Below are 21,856 nucleotides of genomic sequence, written 5' to 3'. Positions count from 1 at the left end.
AGAATGGACAGTGATGGTGATTAAATGTACAAATATAAGAATGTTTTTACATGAGGGAGAACAAATGAATGTCAACATTGCAAGATATTGAAAATGGAATGGTATATGGAAAAATATAATCAATACAAACAAGGGTCTATAGTTAACAGTAACGTTGTAATATGCTTCCATTAAATGTAAGAAGGCAATATATCAAAACTCAACATCAATAAGATGGGAATAAAAGAAGGGTGGGATATTTAGTGGTGGTGGTGTAATTTTTTCTTTTCATTTATTTATTTATGTATTTTTTTACTTTTTATTCTTCATTTTTCCTCTTCTTCTTTCTTTGTAGAAGAAGTGAAAATGTCCTCATATAGATTGTGGGGGTAAATGCAAAACTATGTGAAATACCAAGAGTCATTGATTGTTTATTTAGGACACATTGTATGGCATGTGAATAAAATTGTTTAAAAAATAAGCAGAAAGCTACAAGTCCTTGAGGAAATGTGGAGAGAGTGATATACCTACCACTGTTGGTAAGGAAGAATGGTGCAGCCCCTCTGGTTCCAGAGGAAGGTAAGTAAAGGATTGCCATATGACCTTGAAAGCCCATTATTAGATATATATTTGGAAGAACGGAAAGCATGAATGGACATTTGCACACTGGTGTTTATGGCAGCAGTATTCACAATTTGCAGTGGATGGAGGTGGCTCTAAGGGTACATCAACTGATGCACAGAAGGGTGAACTGTGGTGTACACATATGATGGAAGATTAAGCAGCTGCAAGAAAGAATGAAGAAGGAATGAACTACGTGAACAAATCTTGAGGACAATATGTTGAGTGAAATAAGCCAGAAACAAAAAAAACAAATATTATAACCCCTCACTAATATGGATTAAGTATAATGTGCAAATTCTGAGAATTGAATTAGAAAGCAAAGGTTATTAGGGGAAGGCTTATTGTAACATTTCTTAGAGTGTAAGCTCTTACAGTAGTAACTTCCATTCCTGAGTTGCAATGGTTATTTCTAAATTCTAAGATGCTGAGTTCCTTGAATATAACCTGGACATCCCCTGGAACTTTGGTTATTTATGTGACACCTGAGACACAGAGCGAGAGTTCTGCAGCTCTGAAAGCTGGCATTACCCCGTACTTCAACTATTTTAAAAGCTGAAAAAGAGATCAGACTTCAATTAGGGATATGAATGAAGTTGAGCTAATTAGAACTAAGGTAAATCAAACTAAAGGGTAAAGGATAACACTGTGTTTTAAAACTTCAGCTTCTAGGTGACACCAAATGAAGTGGTGTATATTTAGTGCAAAAATTGTATTTTCTGTAGCACACCATCTAATTTAACTTGTATGTCCAGCTTTTTTTGAACACTATATTTACATGGTACTTTGTATAGAGAGTCAGATCTTGTTAGTTTGTGCAGTTTAGTGTAATGTCCTGATATATCCTAGGGTAAACTGTGTAGAAAACAAAAAATTATATATATTTGCAAAATCCCCTTGAGGTACTGGGGAAAAAGTGGAATTATTAAACTTCCCCACCTGGGGAATTCCTGATATTCTCACAAGCCACAGGGACTACCAATTCAAAAGGCCAAGTCTTAGATCTTGAGGTTTACACATATAACATTTATTTCTGTAAAGGAAAAGCTAAGTCTACTTATAATTTTGCCTATAGGTCACTCTAAGAGAACCTCTTTTGCTGCTCAGATGTGACCTCTCTCTGTCTAAATCAACTCGGCAGAGGAACTCAATGTCTTCCCCCACTACATGAGACATGACTCTCAGCAATGTAAATCTTTCTCATGACATGTGACATAACTCCCCATGATGAGTCCTATGCTGGTTTGAAAGGATGTATGGACCCTAGAAAAGCCATGTTTTAATCCAAATCCCATTTCATAAAGGTAGAATAATTCCTATTCAATACTGTATGTTTGAAACTGTAATCAGATCATCTCCCTGGGGAAGTGATTTAATCAAGAGTGCTTCTTAAACTGGATTAGGTGATGACATGTCTCCACCCATTTGGGTGGGTCTTTATAAGTTTCTGGAGTCCTATAAAAGAGGAGACATTTATAAGTCATATATATGTATATATATATATATATATATATATATATATACATATATATATATATATATATATATATATATAAAAGAGGAGAATGAAGGAGAGAGCAGAGAATGCTACAACACCACTAAACAGAGAGTCCACGAGCCAGCAACCTTTGGCGATGAAAGAAAATGCCTCCCAGGGAGCTTCATGAAATGGGAAGCCAGGAGAAGAAGCTAGCATACGATGTCGTGTCTGTCATGTGCCCTTCCAGATGAGAGAGGAACTCTGACCATATTCACCATGTGCCTTTCCAGATGAGAGAGAGACTGTGGCTGTGTTTGCCATGTGCCTTCTCACTTGAGAGAGAAACCCTGAACTTCATCGAACTTGCAGAACCAAGGTATATTTCCCTGGATGCCTTTGATTGGACATTTCTATAGACTTGTTTTAATTCGGACATTTTCTCAGCCTTAGAACTGTAACTAGCAACTTATTAAATTCCCCTTTTTAAAAGCTGTTCTGTTTCTGGTATATTGCATTCCGGTAGCTAGCAAACTAGAGCAAGCTTGGACCACTGGATAAAGGGACTGTCACACAGTTGCATTGTGAAAGCTATATGGTTATACCATCATCTTCAAGGATCAAGGTTACTGGATTACAGTTCAGCATTTTCAGGTATTTTCTTCTAATATTATAATACTCTAAAAACTAAAAAGGGATATCTATATGATGCATAAGAATAACCTCCAGAATGACTTCCTGTCTCTATTTGAAATCTCTTAGCCACTAAAACTTTATTTTGTTTCATTCATCTTTCCCCTTTGGTCAAGAAGCCTTCTCCAATCCCATGAGGCTGGTCCAGGTGTTATTTCTCCATTTTACAGAAGATAAATCATCTTCTGTAAATCTTCTACAGAAGATAAATTATCATTAAACCAGGTGGTAACTAGTGCACAAGTCAGGTTTGTGGTTCCAAAGTTATCCAGGAGGCAGCACAAATAAGTGGTTGAAAACACAACTCTTCAAGTCAACTGGAAAATCCTTTAGCATTCCAAGACTCTGTTTTTCATCAATAAAATGAGGACAATGCCTTGTACTTTATTTGATAATTATGAGAAGTAAATAAATAGTGTTTGACATTTAGTTAACATATTGTACTAGTCTGTTAACTGCTGGAATGCAACATACCAGAAATGGAATAGCTTTTAGACAGAATTTAATGAGTTACAAGTTTACAGTTCTACAGCCATAAACTTGAAACTAAGGCATCCAGAGAAAGATACCTTCGCTCAAGGAAGGCTGATTTGGAAGGAAATGGGTCTGACATCTGCTGGTCTTTGTTTCCAATTCCACCGCTTCCAGTTTCTGATGCCAATGGTTTCCTGTCTGAGCATCTGCGGGAGTTCACTTAGTTCCTCCGGGACACGACTCTGGGTTCAGACTTGCTCAGTGAATCATGGGAAGGTGCACGGCAATGTCTGCAGGGCTCTGCCCTTGTCTAGGAATCTTCTCTCTGTTAGCACTCCAGTCATCTCCTAAAATCCGTGTCTCTGTCAGCTCTGAAGCAACTGCTTTCCAAGTGTCTGCATCTGAAGTTTCTTCAAAATGTCTTCCCTTTAAAGAACTCTAGTAAACTAATCAGGACTCACCTTGAATGGGTGGAATCACTCCTCCATCTACTCAAAAGACCACACCCACAGTCAGGTGTGTCTTATCTACATGTTGATAATCTAATCAAAAGGTTCCACCCTACAGTATTGAATCAGAATTAATATTGAAACAGCTGTCCACACAAATTGTATCAGGAAAAAGTCATGTCTTTTCTGGGCTACATAAAAGTTTCAAACCGACATACATATATTAAGTAATTCTCTTTTGACACCAGCACCTAAATGCTAAGTGCTTAGCCCTGAATGGGCTTTTGTTCCAGACTATACCTTATTCATCATAGTATTTCCATTTCCTAGATGTAGTCCTGGTGCTTAGTAGGCACTTGAGAATATTGACAAAGTGAAAAAAATAATGAATGAGTGAATGATAAGAGCTGGACCCCTCTGCTGATATTTCCTTCGATATTAATGTTGTTCTCTATAGCTGCATTTTACTTTTTCTTTGGTCAATGTTGTAATCATGTTTAGAGTTACATCTACTTTCCTGACCCCCAAGCTTTTCAATCACAGTGAAAACTGTTAAGGTTGAATGTCGCAGTTAAATGCATGGTGTCTGGAGTCAGTTCAGGGGCCATTCCAAGATCCATCACTTATTAGTTGTGTGACTTTTGATTATTTATATTTTTACCTCCTTAACCTCACTTTACAAAATATTGTACTAACTGTCTCAATGGCATATTGGAAGAATTAAACACACGTATAATGAAAGTACTTATCATAGAACCTAGAACATAGTAAGTGCTCAAGAAACGTTAGTTATTTTTATCAACATCTTCATTATTACTTAGGTTACACTGTCCCAGAGGTTTGCACATTCAGCCTCATGTCTCACTTCTGTGCCCAGGGAGATACAGTCCTTAACGGCAAAAAGCATTTGTTGGCTTTCAGTGTGGTAGCTTGAGCTGCCATTATCAGGCCTGATTTGCTTGTGGATATGTGCCCTGGTCACAGAAACAGGTAGCACCTTCCACAGGTACTGTCTGAACCTGTAGAGCCCTGGGGACTTGGCACAAGGTTCCTGGTTGTAAGATGGGAATGAAAGCATCACCAGGAAGTGAGCGTGGATGGTATGTCATTGAACCTAAATCAACACTTTCTCTGGTTTAAAGTTAGGAGAAGTAAGCACTGGTGAGGTTTAAGTGGTGCATGGGAGTAGGGTGGGGTGAGGGGGTAGAGACTCTGCGTGTGTGTGTCTGTCTCTCTTGGTAGTTAAGTAAGAGGTGGGTCAAGCCATGTGTCTGTTGCTGAATCTGTCATTCAAATAACATTGATACTTTTTATTTAGACATTCTTACATACTCATTTTTGGAAATTAAGGAGACAGATAAAAATTGAAATGTTTAATCTACCATTCAGGGATAACCATCTAAGTGTATATCCTCCAGGTTGCTTTCAGTGAATCACCTGCCCTCTCTTAACCACTGAGATCCTCATTTCTCTCATCTGTAAAACTGAAACAAAAGCAGTGGCATTTCTTTGGTCCCTGTTTTGGTTTGCCAAAGTTGCTGGAATGTAATATAGCAGAAATGGGTTGGTTTTTATAACGGGGATATTTTAAGTTACAAGTTGCAATTCTAAGGTTGTGAAAATGTCCAAATTAAGGCACCAACCACAGGATACCTTCTCTGAAGAAAGGCTGATCATGTTGGGGTTTCTCTGTCACATGGGAAGGCACATGGTGACTTCTGCCATCCCTCCCTCACAGTTTCTGAGTTCAAACAGCTCTCTTAGTTCCTTCTGCATCTCCAGACATCTGTGTCTTGGTTTCATCTCTCTACACTCTGCGTTGGCTTTGAACTCTCTCTCGCTCTGTCCTTGAGCTCTTTTAAGGACTCCAGTAAACTAATTGAGTCCCATCTTGAATGTGCAAGGTCACATCTCCATGGAAACAACCTAATCAAAAAAATCCCACCCACCATAGGTCATCACTCACAAGACTGGATTTTCTGAAGTGCATAACAGTTTCAAATCAGCCCACTCCCTTACAGCTTTAAAATTCTATGATTTGTATACCTCATGATTTGCATTCAATTTTTAGTTCCCTTAGTAGAAAAAAATGCACCCACATGGAGAGAAAGACAGATTTTCACGAACAGTTCAATTCCTCCCCCACAGGGGTGACACTAGCCAAGGAAAGGGTCTCTGAGGACGCTTCGTGACACTCCATTCGTTCTTCATTTCCTGGACAGGCTTCATTTTAATGCCCATGGAACATGTGGCTACATCATCTGCTCCTAGCTACATTTAGGACAATTAGAGCAAGGAATCAGGAAGTAAAAAAGCTGGCTTAGGAAAGTTATAACATTTGTGAGTATTAAAAGAAATTTAGTGAATGTAATGTTGTTGACCAATTTGGGAACTTTAGAAAGTCATTGATCCACATGCTGGCAGCTAATAGATTGATATTAGTGCAGACTCAGGTTTTATTCAGTCACCTAAACATTTAGATGTTCAGTCCCTGGTTGGCAGTATTTTTTTTTCTTGTGTCTCTTGACTACTTCACTGACAGAAACATTAGAAAGTTACATAATTGCATTAGGATAACAAGGCAGTTCAGGAAAGACTGATACCCTGGTGGTAATTTTAGAGTAATTTGGACAAGCTGTTATTACCAACTTGTTGAGACCTGTCTTCATTTCTCAGAGGGAACAGAGGGAGGTAAGTCAATCACCTATTTTTCAGATTACTGGGTCCTTGAAAGACAGAAAAAAAGAAGCAACCTGGAGATTAGGTGGTTTAGAAAATAAAGTCGGCACTAGCATATTTTACAATGACTAATGGTTTTGAGTGTGTGTTTAAGTCGAGCACAGGATATGCATTATTTGAACTTAGCCGTTATTTCCTTTGTTCCAAATTTTCACTCATCTCCCCTCTCTTCTTTTTGACCTTATCACATGCACAGACACACAGACAGTCACACACAGTCACATGCGTACAAAGGCACAGAGACAGTCACAGGGAAACACACAGACGTTCATGCACACACTGAAACACACATAGATATACACATACCCAGAGACACACCCTACATTGCAGGAAGATTTTTCCCCCTTGAACAACCTCTGCCCTTATCTTAAAAGGCTGCATAATATCCCCCAGAAGGAATGTTTCTAAACAATTTTCAGATTTTCCATTTCTCTGAACCTCAATTTCACTATGGATAAAATTAGGACGAAAATGCCATATCCTACCAGAAATCGCGATGAAAATGTCATCCTACCAGGATTGTTTTATAAGAATGTGAAACAGAAACTTTTGAATTGGAAGTGACAGAAATCTATACTGAGTTCTCTTAAGCAAAAATGGGAGCATTTTCGTGGGACATGGATTTGATTGCCAACATGGATAGACACAATGAATTGGCCTTAGGTGTAACTAAGGCTTAGGATACTGGCAGGATTCCCTCACTTTATTTTTCTCTATATATAGGTCTTCACACCTGCTATACATATCTGACCCTTGCTGTGCAGTGGTGAAGGCTGTTCCCAGAAAATAACATGCAAAGTCATATTAATATCATAATGGATCAGTGTAGAAGTCAATGAGGTATCCTTAAAATAAAAAGTAAATATTGATAAATGCTCTTTTGCCACCCTCCTTTTGCTCCTTTTAGAGCCCACTCCAATCTCTAAGATCACCTTCACTAGAAAATAAGATCACTGACATTCACTAAGAGCTCTTCCTGCTCTGACACATTGAAAGAGAAATACAATAATACTTAAGAAAAAATAAGGAAGTGGAGAATTTTAATCATTAAATATTATACACAAACTCTTGCAGAAAAAGCAGTAAAAGTGAGAATAATGGCATACCCTAAATTGTTTCATACTTAAGAAGCAAGGAAATATAGGGGAGCTGGAGTTTTAAGGTGTCTGATGATCCCAGAACATCTTAACATGTCTGTTTGAATTGGAGAAAATGTCTTATTGCGGTAACTAGAATGCAGGTAGTATTTCGTGGCATGGGAAGGGAACGTGAGATATTCATGAGCAGAGTGCTAAAGAAAGGAGCACAAAGGCTAGAGAAAGATATTTATCAATGAAAATTGTTTGTAAAGGGCTTTTTATCTGCTACTAAGCATAAACTGCCCCGTGTCTACTTGTTTTGATAATGACCATTCTCATGACAATTAGTTGCGCTGATTCTAATAACGCTGATGTTTTTTGAATACTGAGGTTATTTTTAAATATCTGTACTGATTTGTACATTTTGAATATCAGAATATATTTCTTTATATGTACACTTAATAAAGCTTGGGCCACAAGGATCCGTAGTTATTCCAGATCACACACTTATATATATGTTAACTCCTCTATTGGATGGTGACAATCTTGAATGCAGGACCCTTGTATGATTCAATATTGCATATCTGTTCCACATGCTTAACACAAGGGCTAGAAATAATAGATTCCCAATGTTCCATTTGTGAAATAAAACATGAATAGAAGAGAAGAGATAACACAGAATTGAATAAAATGGAAAGGCAAGAAGAAATAAGTAGAGGTGAGATAGAGGTAACGGAATTGGGAAAATTCTGTGTCCACCTGTTTCTTCCAGGAACAGAATGCAGGCAGAGTCTCTGCCTCTGCTGACAGCATTGATGTTTTGTCCTCACACCAGGTGTAACACACTCATTTTTTATCATTAAGGAAAGAAAATCTAGCCTGTTACATGTTTCATTTTCAATTTCTTTTAAACTAGGCTAACTATCCTGTTAATTCTATTTTTTACTTAAATGTTTGGCTCCCAAATCACACAGCTGTTTCACACCAATTCCCCAGTGATTTCACTCACACATACTCAACATCTCTCTTGCTGGGGTCACACTCTAGCTATGAGGCTCTTTTGGCAACTGGGGAGAAAAGCCAATTTCCAAGTGGAATCTGCTTCAAGGCCAAATTTCCAGCCAAGTACATATGTTTTTGGCTAAGTACGTCTTTAAAAACACCTAGATTTTTCTTTCAACTTGACTTCCAAAGCAGAGTCCAGGAATGAAAGAAATTTTAAAGTTTTATGGAAAATCCCATGATTGATTTTGTTGACTTACTTATAAGAAAGAGAGGAAGCTTGGGTATCATACATTCTGGTACCGGTTTATCATTTGATTTCAGCAGTTCTAGAATGGGAGCTCCCTCATCTGATTTTTTATCACCTTTGTAATTTCCAGCATCTAACACAGCACCTGGTACATTGTAGGTGCTCAGTGATTAATTGCTGAATGAATGAAAACATGAATGAGTGATGATAAACTCTTCCCGACTTTACTGTGATTTTGCAGTGCTTAACAGAATGTAGCTCTGATTATAAAAGGGGGAAAATTCTAACGCTAACGCAAATGTATAAAGATAGTGGTAACAGCATACATCTGTAACTTTCAAAGGCGTAACCATGGATAAACTGTGTAGGCAATTTTCCTGCTGTGATGGTCAGGTTCATATGTCAACTCGGTCAGGTGATGGTGCCCAGTTGTCTGGTCAAGCAAGCACTGGTCTGCCTGTTGCTAAAAGGTCATTTTGTGGATTTAAGTCAGCAGTTAGTTGATTACATCTATGGCTGATTGCATCTGCAGTCAGCCAAGGTCCACAGTGAGAAACATGAATTTAATCTAATCAGTTGTGGGATTTTAAGCGGGAGGTGATCACTTCCGCAATCAGAAGGGAGAACTTTGTCTCTGCTTCAGCCAGTGAGCCTCTGCTGGAGCATTCACCAAAAACCTTCGTTGGAGTTGCCAATTTGCAGCCTGCCCTCCTGAATTTAGACTGTGCATCCCCACAGTTTCAGGAGATGCTTTTATAAAATCTCATAATATTTACATTTACAGATGTCTCCTGTTGGTTTTGTTTCCCTAGAGAACCCTGCCTATTACGCTGCCCTATATCAGAGAAAGTTAGGGCTGAAAGGGGACTAAGTCTCTAGCTCAACCCCTCCAATTCACAAATGTGAAAACTGAAGTCTAGTAACAGGAGCTGGTCCTTTCTAATCACACAGTTTGTTAGTAACAGAATCAGGTTAACTTGATTTATGAAACACTAATTTTTATTTTCCTTCTGGATCAGGACCCTTAGTTATAGCAATTGTTTATTCTATCCTAGAATCAAGCAAGCATATCAAGCATCTGATTTCTCTTGGATGGGATAAAAGCCTGCAGAAGGTTGAGCCGACAAAGTCACAAAGTCCCTCTATCAGTGTACTCAGCATGCCATGTTGGGACCTTCCACCACAGCAGGAGGTCTGGCACCTGTGCCTTATATCAGCTGTGATTAAATTTCACTCCTCCTTGGAGGAAGTCCAGGCAGGAAATGTTTGCTGAGGGAATGAGGGGAAAGGCGGATATGGGAACTGGAGAATCCACTCTGCTCCAAATGCTATGCTATATGCTAGAGACAGAGAGCAGAGGAAAGCATGCTCATCTTTCATTAAAAAGCAAACCAAAAAAAAACACCTCACTGCCTCACAGGGCAGACAGACAAGTAAACAGCATTGACAGCTGCAGTGTGTGTGACAAGTGGTTTGGCAAAAACTCACAAATGATGCCTCTGGAGCAGAGGGTAAGGGACACACCTCTATCTGGATTGAGGATTGAATGATATGGTGAGGCAATTAGGAAAGATTTAATGGAAAAATTTAAGTTCAATAAGCAAGATGACAGAGTTCCTGAAGAGTTAGGCCCAGAGGCAAGAAAGAACATTATTTTTAGTAGAATCTCCGTGTTGGCTTCTGACCTTTGACTGCTCTGCTCTCTAGACCATGTTTCCTATACAATTTATACCCTTTCATGGTTGAAGGTGCTGTAAGATTCTACAGCTTCTTTAAAATCAAGTAAAGAAAATCAGTGAGTGGGAGGAAAAGGTGTGTAAGAAAAATGTTAAATAAGAAACACACCCTCATGCCAATCAGTTGATGCTCCAGGTAAGCATCCCCTGACATCATCACTCTTAAAAAAAAAAAGCAATTATTCCCAGCCTTCCATCTTATAGGCATGATAGCCCATGAAGTGAAACCAGCTCTCTGAGGAATGTGCAAAAGCTTCTCATATATTGAGATATAAAATGTAATGGGAACATGACCAAATTAAACATCCATGTAAGCTTTATTTATTCTAGTCACACTCTCTCTGATACGTTTTAATACCAATATTTGACTCAAATCCTCTTCGTTTACCTTTTAAAGCAAGTTGACTAACATGTCCACTGTGTGCCAAGCTTCTGACTGTATTGAGTAAGAAGATTTGTAGTCTCCACCATTCGGAAGCTTGCAGCAGAGTAGGAAAGAAAGAGAAGACATGTCCACCGAAAGCTAAAATAAAGTAACACAAGGCAAGATGACTATAAAGAAATTTACATGGCGCTCAGCAGGCACATTTGGGTTAGATTCTACAGATGTAATATCATAAGCAAAGATTTGGGAGTGAGAAATAATGTGGCATATTTGGGAAACAGTGTTGGCAGTGTGTAGGAAAGAATTGGGTGGAATGAGGGGGACAAAGTGAGAAAAATTGTTGGAAATACTACTTTTGGTTAAAATAATAGTTTCCCTTAATACTCAATAAGAGAAGCACTTTTGGGGTAAATATGCCAAAAATGTTAAGGTTTCTAACTTGTTCATTTTGTTCTTTTCTGGATTCTGGGAGATATTGTTTTTATTTTCTTCTTTCTGCATTTCTGATATTACATAATTTTTTTAAAAAAATAGCATGCATTTGGTCTGTAATACAGAAAACAGATTTCCCAAAAGACAGGAAATTTTATTAAAAGTCTCTGAAGGTCAGGTATTTGGGGAAACATTAGAGAGGAGAGGATTAGAAAGGAGACCCTAGTTAGAAATACTATCATGGGTTTAAATAGTCAGAATAAAAACCTTGGATGTCTTTAAGTAAATAAATTATTATTGATAGAAAATGATGGGTTATTTTTGGGGGAGAAATGCTTGAATATGCTGCATGAGAATATAGCCCTCATCAAAACCACGCCCAACTGATATGCTTGTTTTGTTGCCCAAGTCAGAAAATGAAAGTACTTTTTTTCAGCAAATCCACACAGGAGCCATATCTAAATGGCAAGTGCCTGATTCCAAAGCTTAAGCGCAGCTATTATGCAAGAATGACCTTTGTGCTTGCAAAAATGCTAATTTTATATAAATGACATTCTTATCCAGATTTGGTTATAAGTAAATATTTTGTAATGCAAACCCAAGCCCCAAATCAAACCAAGATATGTTTTCTATATTAAGTTGCTCTACTGTTCTTTTTTTTTATTAGTGATTCTGCATATTTAAAATAACCTCTTTTTCCTTTAACTATGAACAGAAGCAGTGCCTTGTTGAAGACTGATTCAATTCTTCTGACAAATCTCTCTAGATAGTTGCTCTACTGCCTTCTAGATTTAAGTGTTTCAGAGGAAAAGTCTGAAGCCTGTTATAGTCCTTATTTATTTATAATTTATTACTTAATTTTCCTAAATATTTGTAGGATTTTGCCTTTAGTGTTCTAAAATTTTTGAAAGGGTTGGTCTATGTGTGCATTAATTCTTTTAAATTAATTAGCTAATTTTGTCAACTCTATATATCTAATTTTTTTCCAGCTTTGTAATTGTTTTTGAATTGTTTTACCAGCAATGATTCTTTCTCAACAGTTCAGAGATTTTATTTGACCATTAAGTATGGTGTTAGTGGTAGATTTCTCATAATGACCTATATCTAAGTGAAGACTTTCCTTCCCTTCAATTCCAAGTTGCTGAGAGTTATCATGAATGCGTGTTAAAGCTTGTCAAATGCTTTCTCTCTACCTATTGAGATGATTGTATGATTTTCTCCTTTATTCTGTTAAATCGGTGACTTATATTAGTTGATTTTTCTAATGTGGAACCAGCCTTGCATTCCAGGAATAACCCCCTCTGTATGATGATCCTTTTTTATATTGCTACATCTGTGTGATAATACTTTGTTGAGGGTAATTGCAGCTATGTTCCTGAAGGCTATTACTTCTCATAACGCCCTTTATGGATTTCAGTACCTTGGTTATACTGTCCTTATAAAGTAAGTTGGGAAACTAACTTTGTGCTCTATTTTCTAGAGGAGAACTGGGTAATACCACTATTATTTCTTCCTTAAATTTCAGGTAGAATTCATCTCTGAAGCCATTCAGGTCTGGATCTATCCTCATGGGAAGGTTTGTAATTACAAATACAATTCGCTAGCTGGCTTTTCAGATTGCCTAATTTCTTCTTGTGTTATTTTTAGTGTTTGTGTTGTTTAAGTTTGGGTTAAGAAAATACAATCTCTATTTCCAAGGATCTTATACAAAACTTGAGGAATACTGAAAAATCTACATGAAAAGTAATTGGCCAGGAAAAAAAAAGAGAATTATTTCTGGGATGAAGAATTCCTTTTTAGGTGATTCAAAAATAAATGTGATAAATGTAGGTCTTGCCTGCACAAGTCCAGTGTCTGGTACGAAGGCCTCAATAGTCTTGCTTTACTGAGACCACACACGTGGAATGCTATATTTGTTTCTGGGTACTTCATATTATGACAGAAATCTACCAACATGAAAACCCAAACCCACTTAAAAGAGAAATGCAGGAAAAGGCAATCAGTAACGTGCCTAGCATCTTATAGAAAATAGAGTGTTGGAGACTGTTTACATATCCCGTCTTAAAAGGGCAGTTCAGCAGACTGTTGCCAGACTTTTTTTTTTTTTCAGGAAAAGACAGAAATTGGATTATCATGAATATTGGCATCTAAAGGAGAAAAGAAAAGCTATAGTTTATATTCTTCCTCGGAGTGACCATTTTAAGAAATATGAAGAGTTCATAGAAACATATTTTAGGGAAAAATGAAAAAAGAACTAAATAATGTTTATATTTCAGAAGGGATACAATTGGGAGAGAAAAAAAATATCTTGATCCAAATGTTTGCCTGACGATGAAGCAGAAGGAGGATCCAAAATATTCTATTTTATGCTTCAGTAGATGAGTAGAATATTAATAATAATGAGCATTTATATATCATTTACTTTGTGCCAGACCATTCAGAGGGTTTAACTCTCAGCCTGACATACTGGTGTTCTTTTATATTCACTTTGTGTCTGAAAAAAGTGAGTCAAAATGTTTAAATAAATCATCCAAGATAAGATAGGTTCTTGGTGCTTGAGTTCAGAAACCAGTAGTGTTCTGTAGACACCTCCTAACATCTCTCAAGAACTGATTGTATGCACCTCTTCTTAACATTCACAGCAACTAGCAAATGCTACAAATCATTCCTACCCAAGAGCCAGTTGTTCAACATTTACTAGCACATCACAGGATTTAACCCAAATAGTCTGCTCCAGAGTCTGTCCCTAAGCACCACGTTATGTGTAAATTATGTAGAACCCAAAGAAAGAAGTAATTTTGAAACAAGAGATGCATACTAACTCAGATGCTACTTTTGTGTGTCAAATTGGCCAGGTTGTAGCGTTCAGTTGCTTGGTTAAGTACTTGCCTAGATGTTGCTATGGAGGTGTTTAATAGATGTGAACATCACCTAAAATCAGGTGACTTTAAATAAAGGAACTTATACTTGGTAATGTGGGTGGTCTTCATACAATCAGTTAGAGATCTTAAGAGCAAAGAATTAAGGGTTCCAATAATAGAAGAAATTCTGCCTCACGACTATTCCTTCTAGGAATTCCCCTTTGAATTTCCAATCTGCTGACATCTCCTATGGATTTCAGACTGAGGACTTCAACATCAATACTTATTGGAATTTTCAGTGTACTGGCCTGTCCTACAAATTTCAGACTTGCCAGTTCTCATAATCATGGAAGACAATTCTTTTAAATAAATACACACAGACACACACAGTCTGTTGTATCTAGAGATCCCTGACTAAAAAAAACACTATGCTACTAGGGGATGCCTTTGCATCTCCTGATATATAGAATATTCAAGCAGAGAGATGGGTAAGAATTGAGGTCAATAGCAGAGGATATTAAAACATTGAGTACAGAGGTTGGAATACTTGATTCTAGAGCCATTTATCCTTCTCTATATACTATTTATAGCATTAAATTAATTTAGATTAGACTATTCTAAGTAATACAAAATTTTAGTTGATTAAATTTGGCCCAGTATTAAATTTTGTTTAAGATACATGATCATTTTAAAATCTATTATTTTTGAAGATTGATAAACATGTCTAAAATCCTTGACATTTCATTTCAAATCAAGAGGCTGAATCATAAACTAAATTAAACATTTCCCAAACATGCCATCCAAAGTCTGGAAGGGTCAATTTATTTTTGGGGTGCATATTTCAAAGTGGTATGACATTTTCTTAAAGTCTTGTTTTTTGTTGTAAAATGTGCATTAAAATGGAAGTTAAGGTTAACAGTCTTTAAAGCCTAATCTTTTAGGAAGGAATATATGTCAATTTTGGCCTTTTATGCAAAATTAAAGCCCAGCATACAGACATTATGTTGTTTAATAAAGGTTAATTTATATTCACCGTGTACTCACTGCCCTCACAGGAGGGGCTTTGGGGTAGAAGGAAATTTAATAAAACTTTTCTCTAATCATAACATAATGAATAGCTCATATGCTTTTGGAAATGAGGGGGCATTTGGGTGAAATACAAAATGTTCTTTGATTACTATTGTTTCATGCTAGTGAAATTCTGGTCTTGGCCAGTGGGTGTGCACAGGTCACACGCCGAGAACAGTCCCTTTTGATGGGAACCACCACGGTGATAAATGCACTTCAACCGTACTCTTTCGTACTTGAAGTCTCTCCAGGTTAGTACTTTGAAAGTTATTTCACTGCTGACCCTGGCCATTATGATTTGCAGGCGACTGACTGCAGTCATTAGCATCCTTCTTACAAATCTGCTGCCTTCGTGTATTTTCTAAGGATATCTCTGTCTCCATTCCTTCTGTCACTTGTCATTTATTTTCTCACATTGAAGATATTGTAAGGATCATATCTGACAGACTATAGATGAGCTTTGCCATTTAAAAATTCTTTCAATTATCTGCAAACTTTCCCAAAGATCTTTTTTAGATTTTCTCTCTAAGTTATTAAATGTTATAAACAATGCGGATTTGTGCAAGGTTTATTCATTTATTTTTCTCTTTTCCAATATGGCTAGAGAGAAAAATCCTAGGAAGCACAGAAGTAAAAGGGAAAGGAAGAAAGAAAAAAAGAAAGAAAGGGAAGACATGAAATATAATTTATTATTATTTTGTATTTGCTAAATGATTTCCTATATGCTTCCCTTTCTTATCTTCTCAGCACCTATGTGATGTGTCTATTATTATATGTGTTTTGGAAATGAGCACAGTGAGATCCAGGGGAACTAAAAAACTTGCCCAATATTATACAAATAATAAAACTTTACCCACTGGCAAAAAAATAATTGTTTAACAACAACAACAAATTGAACATACCAAAAATGAGAATACACTTTTTTATCTTGAGAAAGTTTAAACCTTTCAAAATTGATTTATAAAGGAAGAATCTGAAAATTGAATTTCAAAGGCTGCTAATGATCTTGAACATACTCTTCCCACCGCTATCCCCCTTCATAAACTAACAATAGTGCACTATCATGCATTATTGCATGATAATGCACAATAATGCACAACGTGCTCAAGAAACCTAAACATGCTTTAGAGCAAATCCAAATTGGGTCCCTTTTAGAGTGTGACACAATTTCCTTTCCTCTTGTATACATATTCTGCTGACTAGATGCATCTCTAAGCAGCCTGTCCCCCACTGGCCCTGTTCTAGGATTGTGGTGACTCATTGTACAGAGAGAGACACGGAGTAACCAAAGACAAATGGGGGAGCGACAAAGACTTGAGAATTATTCATGTATTTTTCTTGATCTTCTTCAGTTTGGCTTTCATTCATACCACATTTTAACTCTTATATTGACTTCTTTAAAATAGTTTGTATACATTATACTTGATACAGTAAACTATTTTCTCTTTTCATCTAGTGTTTAGAACTTTTAAACACCAGCCGGTGAAAGATCATGTGGGGTTATCCCATGAGGGTGCATCTACCAGCCAACAGTTTGGGTTTGTTTGGCAGAATGTCATTGAAGAGTTGTGAAATAGTTTAGTACATTTTATCCATACTAGTTTATAAGAATTAGTGAGAAATGAAGCCAAATATGGAACTAGTGATATAAAAAAAAAGTTAGGTATCACTCTGGAGGACAATAGTGATTGGAAAAGGACTCCACAAAATACTGAACCAAAGAAAAAGAAAAAATATATAAAGTAGAAAATGTTTGTCTTGGACTCACAGGTCCCTCCCAGATACTTGGTCCTGTGTAGCTTGGAAGATGCTTAGAGACCAAAGCCCAGGAGAAGGCTCAGATCCCTCCTTCCTCCCACCATTGACACTAACTATATAGGTGCTCATGGCAGTGAGTTAGACCCAGGTTCATTGAGGCCCAGGGCAGAATACAAACTGCTGAGGAGTGCTGCAGACAAAAGGGTCCCCAGTTGGGCTGGGCAGGTGAAGAGAGACACTGTGATAGAACTGCAGCCGACAAGCACTGCACTCACTCAATCCACTTTCTGTTGGCTGGACCACCTCAACACAAAATGGACTTCTCTAGAATGACCCAACTTTTTGTCATGACCCCATCTGGCTCCCTAGGAAGGATACCTGAAACTGGAAGCATAAAAGCACCCCAGAGAAAACAAAAATAGTGGGGTTAAACAGAGCTGCTCTAAGACTGGAAGTTCCCAGAATTGAAAAAGGTAGGGAAAATGGGGCACAGATTGAGGGAAGGAATTTAAAGAAACCATAGTAACCGGAGAGAAAAATTTTGCACAAAAAGAAACAAAACGGATCGATATTCCCAGAGAATGAATAAAGTAAAGAAAATTTTCTCCCGGAGGTGAAACAATGGCATGCAAAAATGACAATCTTAGAAATTGTACCCCATAACCAGGGGAGGAATCAGATAAAGAACAGCAGACAAAACCTGATCAGTTAAACACAAGTTGCTCTACAGGTCTAGAATAAGTTTGACAAGCATCAAAGTAGAGACTTAACACAAAGTCAATCAACAATAAAACCCTGGGCAAGAAGAACTTGAAAACATAAAAAGAAACATAGTAGAAAGCAGGGAGATGAAAGGGATAATAGTAGAGATTAAAAACACTTTAGAGGCATAAACAGTAGATTTGGACAGGCAGAAGAAAGACTTAGTGAACTAGAAGACAAAAAATCAAAAGTCCATACAATGTTCGCTTCAGCAGCACATATACTAAAATTGGAATGATACAGAAAAGATTAGCCTGTCCCCTACGCAAGGATAACACAGAAATTCTTGAAGCATTCCATATTAAAAAAATAATAAAATAAAAAGTCCACACAAACAATAACCAAAAAAAGAGCTGGGGTTGATAAAATAATATCAGATGAAATATACTATAAACACAAATTTTTTATAAGAGACAAAGAAGGACACTACATATTAATAAAAGGGAAAATCCACCTAGAAGAAATAATCATAAATAATTATGCACCTAACCAGGATGCCCCAAAATACATGTGGCAAACTGGCAAAACTGAAAGGAAAAATCGGCATCTCCACAATAATAGTTAAGACTTCAACACACAGCTCTCATCAATAGATAGATAACATAGACACAAGATCAATAAGGAAGCAAAGAACTTGAATAATATCATAAATGAACTAGAGCTAATGACAAGTACAGAACATTGTAGCCCAAAAGAGCAGGATATTTATAGTGCACATGGATGATTCTCCAGGATAAATTACATTTTGGATCTCAAAAGTAATCAAAAGGAGAGGAGAGGAAAGAAATAAAAGACATCTAAATTGGAAAAAAAGGGGGTAAAGCTTTCACTGTTTGCAGGTGACATGATCCTACAGATAGAAGGTCCTGAAAAATCTACAACAAAGCTACTAGAGATAATAAAAATATTCAGCAGTGACAGGGTAAAAGATCAACTCAAAAAAAAAATCAGTAGTGTTTCTCTACATTACTAAAGAGCAATCTGAGGAGGAAATTAAAAAAAAAAAATCTTTACAAGTTTAAATTTTTTTACAGAAAGTTGCTCTTTACAATAGCAACTAAAAGAATCAAATATCTATGAATAAATTTAACTAAGATATAAAGACTTGTACACAAAAAAATGGCAAAACATTGCTAAAAGAAATCAGAGGCCAAAATAAATGGAAGACATTCCAAGTTCATGGAACGGAAGACAGAATATCATTAAGCTGGCAATTCTGCCCCCAAAGGATTTACAGATTCCATGCAACTCCAATCAAAATTCCAATACTCTCTGCTTTCCAGAAATGGAAATCTCAATTACAAAAAGCCCAATTAAAAAAATGAGCACTTGAATAGACATGTCTCCAAAGAGAATGCTGAATATCTATAGCTATTAGGAAAATTCAAATAAAAATTATAATGAGTTATTTCACCCCCACAAGAATGGTTACTATTCAAAAGAGAGAAAATTACCAGTGTTAGAATGTGGAGAAATAGGAACCCTCATTCATTTCTGATGGAAATACAAAATGGTTCAGTCACCATGAGAGACAGTTTGGCAATTCCTCAGGAAGCAAATTATAGAATTACCATATAAACCAGCAATCCCATTACTAGGTATATAATCAGAAGAATTGAAATCCAGGACTCAAACAGATACTTTCACATTGATATTCAGAGCCACATTATTCACAATTGCCAAAAATGAAAGCAAACAAAAACTCATCAACCAATGAAAGGGCAAATAAAATGTAGTATAAACATGCAGTGGAATATTACTGAGCTATAAAAAAGAATGGAGTCCTGATGCATGCAACAAAATGGATGACCCTTGAGAACATTATGCTGAGTGAATTAAGACAGACACAAAAAGAACAAATATTTATGATCTCACTGATATGAAGCAAACCTATAGAGTTAGAATCTATAATATAGGCTACCAAGGGATAGATTTGGATTAGAGAATGAGGGTTTAATGCTTAATTTGTATGTAATTTCTACTTAAGTTGACTGTAAAGGTTTAGAAATGGATGGTGGTGATGGTAGCACATTATTGTAAATGTAATTGGCAGCACTGAAATAAAAAGGTGAATGTGATTAAAAGGGGGAATTTTAGGTTATATATATTTCCTAGAATAAAAATTAAAAGATAAAACATAAGGCTGTATAACACCACAAACCCTATTATGCACAATGGATTATAGTTAACAGTACAAGTATAAGCATGTTCTTTCAGGAATTATAAGAAATGTACAACACTAATGCAAGGTGTTAATGGTAGGGTGGTATATGGTAAAAAAATTCACTTAATGTAAACTATGGATGATAGTTAATAGTACTGTTTTAATAATCTTTCATCAATTGTAACAAAGGTAACTACTTGAAAAACAATGCTACATGTGTGCTATCATCAACTGTAATGAATGTCCCACACCAATGCAAGGCATCAGTGGTATGGTTGCATATGGAAATCCTGTCTTTATGCATGATTGTTCTGTGAGCCCACTACTTCTCTAATAAAAACAAATAAAAGATTAGGTATCATAGACATCAAGGAAGTTGATATAAAAATGATGAGTACTTAAAGCATGCCTATAATGGTGACTCTTCAGTGTTCATTTACCTTCGTTGGACAAACAAAGTGTTGAAGTGAAAAATGTAAATGGGGGGTTATGATCGTTTCCTCTCTCTTGGAAGATACAGCAAGTAAATTGCTCAACCTTTGCAACTTCACCTTGTATTCAAAGTTTTAATACCACAATTTGTTAAAAATATTTTAAATACTGATCTCTAATTTTTTTATTTCCTGATATGAATATCCAATATTATGTCTTTGATTCTTATTCCCGAATATAGAGTTTACCAAAGCTATCATCCACCTCGCACTTAACTGGCTGCTGCAAGAATGATAATATTGTAATCAGGTTGTTGAGACAACAGCGATGATGATGATGATGGTGATAGCAATGAATACTAATGTGAATCAAAGCCCCATGAAGAGAGTTTAGGTGGGTTATCCAATTTAATCCTCCTCCCTAATGCTGTAAGGTAAATAATGTTCACAGCTCAATTTCACAAATGAGGAAGCAGCTCTTACATAACATATCTGGAACGTAACATCCCATTACTGTTAAGTGGTGGGAGTAGTACCTAATCCATGTCTCCCTAAAACCAGAGTTTCAAGTTCTTAATGACTCTGTGCCAATAGCCTCATATTGATACAACTCATTAGAGATGACACAATTGTGTAGAATACAGGATTTCACACCATCACCATTATCCTCACCCTCAGCAGCACCATCTTTCACATTATCGACCCTATCTCCTGGAATCCTGGATCCTCAATTCTCTTTTTGAAAAACATTGGTTTATATATATATATATATACTCACAGAACAAAAGTATATAGCTTATGAATTTTCATACAGTAGTAACATCTGCACAATCGCCAACCAGATACCTTCCCTCAAAAAAAACGAGCATTACAGGAACTCAAGAAGCATCTCTCGTCCACTCTTCCCGTTATAGTTCCCTTCTTCCTCAAAGGTAATCACTAACTTGACACCTCTCATCATAGATTAGTTTCGTCTCTTTTTGAAATTCACATAAATGGAATGTGCATTATATACTCCCCGTTTTTAAATTTTAAATCAGGTTTATTTTGCTCAAAGTTATATTTGTGGAATTCTTAAATGCCATGGTTTGTAGCAGTTTTTCTTTTTTCATTCTCGTGCCTGTATAATATTCTTTTATATAAATTTGCCACAATTTATTTACCATTGAGTTTTAATTGGCATTAGGATTGTTTCATATTTTTGGCTCACTAAAACAATGCAGCGATAAACATTTTCTGCACGTAATTTTTGGTGCACATTGGTGTGATTTTGAGTTCATACCTAATAGAAATGTTGGTCACAATAAATGCATAAGTCCAGCTTTACTAAAAATTACCAAAAAGCTGTCTAAAATAGTTTTATCAATTTATACTTCCACTTGTATTGAATTAGAGTTCCAGCTTGTCTACATCCTCACCAATTCTTGGTATTGACAAGGTTTTTGAATTTTAGCCCTTCTGGTGGGTAAGTGGTAGTACTTTGTTTTGGTCCTTAA

General features: G+C 36.5%; 1 non-coding gene across 1 annotated transcript; it reads left to right on the top strand.

Moving 5' to 3' along the window:
* Positions 1–17,966: 17,966 nt before the first annotated feature.
* Positions 17,967–18,071, top strand: LOC143660444 (U6 spliceosomal RNA). Its single transcript, XR_013164045.1, has one exon. It is a non-coding gene; the product is annotated as a U6 spliceosomal RNA (small nuclear RNA).
* The last annotated feature ends 3,785 nt before the right edge of the window (positions 18,072–21,856 follow it).

The sequence above is a fragment of the Tamandua tetradactyla genome, chromosome 16, assembly GCF_023851605.1.
Source record: "Tamandua tetradactyla isolate mTamTet1 chromosome 16, mTamTet1.pri, whole genome shotgun sequence".
In the NCBI taxonomy this organism is placed as follows: Eukaryota; Metazoa; Chordata; class Mammalia; order Pilosa; family Myrmecophagidae; genus Tamandua; species Tamandua tetradactyla.
This window is presented reverse-complemented; position numbering and strand designations above follow the sequence as displayed.